This window comes from Camellia sinensis, chromosome 4 (genome assembly GCF_055761805.1).
Source record: "Camellia sinensis isolate YWXY chromosome 4, ASM5576180v1, whole genome shotgun sequence".
Taxonomy (NCBI): Eukaryota; Viridiplantae; Streptophyta; class Magnoliopsida; order Ericales; family Theaceae; genus Camellia; species Camellia sinensis.
Window position 1 is genome coordinate 40165673 of NC_138964.1, and position 5413 is coordinate 40171085.

At 39.3% G+C, this 5413-nt stretch overlaps 1 pseudogene; it reads left to right on the top strand.

The window, feature by feature from the left end:
• The first annotated feature begins 246 nt into the window (after positions 1-246).
• LOC145823702 (nuclear pore complex protein NUP43 pseudogene) lies at positions 247-2281 on the top strand (annotated as a pseudogene).
• The last annotated feature ends 3132 nt before the right edge of the window (positions 2282-5413 follow it).

The window sequence follows — 5413 nt, forward strand, 5'->3', positions numbered from 1 at the left end:
CAAAAGCTAGTTTTCTACAGGACGAATCGTATGTTCATGCGTTCTACTGTTAAAGTTTTTTTTAGAAGTACAGAGCAAAAGCAAGATAGAAAAAGTGTTTGCAAAAAGCACACAAAACAAAATATATAGATACAAAAGCAAAACAGAGCAAGAAGGATAGGCTTGCTTACCAGATTGAAGAAGACTTAGATGGAAGCAGCAACAGTAAAGGAGGCACACACGAAGTAGACTTCACAGTTGCAAAAAATGGAGAAAAATGAAGAACTCGAAGAGAAGGAAGAAGGTGAATGGCAAAAGTAGAGGGACCTAGCCTCAGGGATTTGTTTTTGTTAGAAAGCCCAAAATTTGGGCGGGACTGTTCAAAATTCGCGAAATACGAAGACGGCGTGACAGCCGTCCTCAGTCAATCAGAGCGTGCCACGTGTGATTGGAAAGGGAAGCGTTTCAGTCGCTGTGACTGAAGGGACGTTTTGACCGGACAAATAGAGCCCGGAGTAAAGTTAGCTCGGCTTAAAGGCTTAAGAGTTTTTAGCTCGGCTGGAAAGGCTTAAAAACTCCAGCTCGACTGGTAGACTGGTAATCCCAATCATGCTGTGCAGATGGAATTAAGGGGCAATTGAGAGGGTAATTTTTGGTGAAAATTTGGCCGAGCTGTGAGATGGGCTTTATGGCCCATGTACGGACTGGGTGGAAAGGGCCAAAAAGTTACTCCGGCCCAAGAGAGATAAAGTTACTCCGACCCAGAAGAGATGTTAAGTTACTCCGGTCTTGTGAATGTCTTGGAGTTAGTCCGGTCGTAAAACTGCGGAGCTAGTCCGATCCGACGTAAGAACGAATTTAAAGCGATCTACCGGTACCTTTGAGTTAGACCGGTCTTGGAGTTATACCAGTCGCGATTTGTTAGTTCAGTCCAACCGTACCATGGGCCGTGCATAAGAAGCCGATGTAAGAGAAGTGAAAGGAATGATTAGTTTGGCTCACTCTGCGGCTAAGCAGAGTCATGTTTACTTCGGTCATGTGGAAGTTCGGCCATGGTAAAACCATCTCACTTGGTTTAAGCAGTGAGGAGGGTGTTGGAGGATAAGCATTATCCTTCAGAAGTAAGAATCCTAGAAGGACTCTGCATGGAGGAATAGAAGTCCTACTAGGATTGTGCCATACGAAACCTATAAAAGCTCACAAACATCACCTTGGAGGAGGTAACACACAACTTTGCTTTCTGAATATACAGAGCTTTGTCTATTTGTCAAGCTTACTGACTTAGGCATCGGAGAGGTTTCCGGCACACACCCGCCGGTTAGCTTACGTTTGTGTTTTCAGGTGACTGAACGACGTCGTACAGAGGAGCACAGACTTAGTCAACAGGATTATACGAGAAGGTATATTTCTTCCCCGTACAGTCGTCCTCGCCGTATTCGACTCCGATTCCAACTCCTCCGCCATCGAAATCCACTCCCTAACCCGATCAAACCCCTCAAATCTAACTCTCCAATCCTCATGGTCCTCACCCTCAAGAATTTCCTCCCTCAAACCCTCCACAAACCCCTCATCGCCGCATCCACCTTCTCCGGCTCGCTCCACGTCCTGCTCGCTGACCCGGTCGATGCGTTGATCAAATCGGACGTTTCGGTGCCTGGGAAGACATTGCACGTTGGACCCATTTCGTGTATTGATGCACAGGAAAATGGGTCTGAGTGTGTTAGTGTTGGGGAAGATGGGAGGGTGAATTTGGTGAGTGTTGGTAATTCGAATTTGAGTCACCGCCGGTTTTTCGATAGCTATGGGTTGGTGTCATACACAGCGGCGAAGTGGGCGTCGCCGATGGAGTTTGCCACGGGTGGATTGGGATTTAGTCTTCAGTGGTGGGATCAGAGAAAGCCTGGAGGACCAGCTTCTCAGTTCAAGGGTAATTGGTAAGCAAATACCAATTTATTTATTTTTTCCATTTTGTAGAATTATTGTATAGAAATTTCATTTTAAACATTGTAGTTTCATCCAAAAATCTGGATAGAAGTAGTGGCAAGTATGTCCGTGACTAACTCATTTTCAACCTGAGATGCAAATTTGCAAACTTTCTCTTCAAAATGATCTCATGGAACTTGTTGATCTCCCTAGTTGAATAATAAGAAAATTCTATCTAAAATACGGATTCTAATTGGGTTCAGATGTGGCAAATGTTATTATACATGTCAATCATATGGGCAAGGTCTGGACTTGATCATGTTTATTTGCCGCCCATATTTGAGTTGAAACAAGGACTCATCCAATGTCACAAGGGTACAATCTATCTACAATAATACGTGTACTTAATGTACGTGGGTGTGTTTTGTGTACATGATGTACAGTGAATGCTTCAGAGTATGGAGTTGGGATTAGAAATATGCTTCAAAGTGGCCTTTCCCAATCGTCGCTTTTTAAAATTTTTAGCTTGCCATGTCCCAAACAAATGAAGAAGAGAGACAAGATCCCTAATCCCCATTCCCTTTTGGAGAGATTTAAAAAGAGACGGATGATTATTTATGTTGGCGGTCTTTTTTGCTTGTGATTCCCTGCAATTGCATGGTTCCCATTGATTGGTCTGGGTATTACTAGGCAGCTAGTTTTCAATTTTCCGTCCATTAAAATTTTTGTTTAAGGCCTACAATCCTTGTATGAAGCAATCTTCGTTGTGTTTTTTGTTCTTTTTCTCCTATTTATAAGTAAAACTAAATGGGTAAAAGATAGTATAAAATTAAGAATGTAGAGGAGTGAAAACATGAGCTAGGGCTGGGGAATCTTCCCATTTTTTGAAAAGTAGAGATAAATATTAAATTGAAAATTAGGAAGGAATGTTAATCTGAAATATATTTCAGTGGGAGTCCTGTGCAGATTGCATGGGTTGCTCTACTATTGTCTTTTATCTTTTACTAGTGAAAACTGCAATTTAGGCTGAATTTTTCAAGTCCTGGTTTAATTTGGCTTTGGATTCTGGACATGTCATAAATTTATCATGCCTATTAGTTGCCTACCCGATACCGAAAATATACGAAGCACGGATACGGACACGCGACACGACGCGGACACAGGGACACACAAATTTTCAAAAAATAAGGAACACGACACGCTAGGGACACGTTTAATATATATAATTAATTTTATTTATTATATGTCATAAAATTATAAAAAAAAATTATTTGAAAATAATAAAAAAAAATACAAAATAATACTATTAAAATTATAACAGAGGCATTTTTTTTTACTTATCACAAAAAAAATTATAACAAAGGCACATAGAGAGAAAAGAAAATATAAAATGAAATTAGAAAAAAAAAAGAAGAAAGAGAGAGACTCCCACTCACTGATTGTATAAAAGAAAAAGAAAACGAAAAAAAAAAGATTGAAGAAGATCAGAGACAACGAGAGAGAGAGAGAGAGAGAGAGAGAGAGAGAGAGACAGCCACTGCGAGAGAGAGAGAGAGAGAGAGTGAGTGACTACGAGAGAGAGAGAGAGACAGCATCGGAGAAGGAGAAGATTGAAGATTGAAGAACAAAGAAGAAGAAGAAGAAGAACGAAGAAGAAGAAGTGAATGTGTACCTTAGATAATAGCTGACAAGCGACGACGACGAACAATCAGGTCTGTTATCTCTTTCTCTTCTGTTCTTCTATTCTTCTGTTCTCTTCTCTCTCTTTCTGCTCTGTTTTGTTTTTATTTTTTTACAAATTGACCCACAGAAGTTCCATAAACTATGAAATTGACCCTGAACGTGTCCCCGAAGGTCTCCGAACGTGTCTAGAATGTGTCCGGCTGCAAAAAAAAAAAAAAACAATTGGGACACTCTTAGTTGCGTGTCAGACACGTGTCCACCACGTGTCCGACGCATGTTCGTGTCCGACACTGGTATGGAGCCCTCGGAGAGGTGTCCGTGCTTCATAGCCAAAAATGAACTGTTATTTTGGATACATCTTGGAGGAACACCCTTTCCAGTTCCAACACTTACTTTATATGACCATCATTCAACACTTGATCCAAATACCACAATTCAATAGCTAGTCATTATCATTTGTGGTGTTTGGATAAAGTGTCGGATGATGGTTGTATGAAGAAAGTGTTGGAGAGGATCCGGATCCCATCTTGACACACCTTAAAGGTGTGTAGTTATGTACTTTTATCAATATGAGGTGGGTTTAAATGTGTGTTCTAGATAATGGTTGGAAATGTTTAGAGCTTATGTTGTTGGCTTTAAAGGGCGATCACTTGAGCTTTAGGTTAGTTCAATCTGGCTGTAAGTGTAACTTGCTGGCAAGTAATATTTGAGAGTACAAAGAGTTCCGCGATTTATATACTTGGAGGTTTCAGCTAATTTAGCAGTTGTCACCTATTGATCACATTTTCATGTCTGGTAGAGTTTTGGAGGCCAGGACACAAGGTTAAAGCCTCTAATTAGAGCATTTTGGTGAGATTTTCGTTCATCCCCCTTTTTGAACACGGCTCGTTATGAGAATTATTTTGTTCTCCACTCAGGTTTTTTATTTGTTTATTTCTTTTTCATTTCAGACTTCTCTTTTTTTTGGGGAGCTATTATATTATTCATTTGAACTAAAATCAGTTGTTTTTTTGTGCTCTAATGTGTTAAGGGGACCTATTTCCCATATGTTCTAATAAAATTTGCTTCTTATCAAATAAAGTTATGATTTTGGGAAAATAAACAAAAGAGAAAAGATGGATGGTGATACGCATCACATGCAAGGATCGTGAGGAGTTCATAATTTGTTGATAATTTGAACATACCAATGTAGGAATTTCTTGAAGCTTAATATGTTCTTAAGTGGTATTAGTCATTTTCTTAGATGAGTTTCTATTATGCTTCTAAATTCAGTGTTTATTTTTGTTTTGTTTGCACTATCTTAACTACATATTTTGACAGTTGGGTTCAACTCCGTTCATCTGAGTAGAAGCAGTTTTTTTTTTTCATGGTTTGTTTTTGTTGTGATGAGAAGTGATTCTTCATATTAATAATGTTGCAGGGCTCATGAAACTACTTCTGGGATTGTACACTCCATTGATATTCATCCATCAAGAAAACACACTTGTATTGTAAGATGCTGCTTTCTCATTCTTCATTCCTCTCATAACAATATGTAGATTTAATGCACTAAGCTTAACTCATGGACATAATGCAGTGTACATCAAGTAAGAATTAAAAACATCAGAATGTAAATGCTAAGGCATTAGGATGGGGGTGTACGAACTATTGGATTTTGTTTTAGCTGTCCCCATTGTTCTCTCTCTCTCTCTCTCTCTCTCTCTCTCTCCCTTCACCTAATATTTTTTTGGGGGAGCAAAATTACAGTATATTTGGAATATCCAGTGGCTGATAATATTTATGCTTTGTCTGTAGTTTTCTTAGTTGCTAAAAGGTTCAGTAATGACTT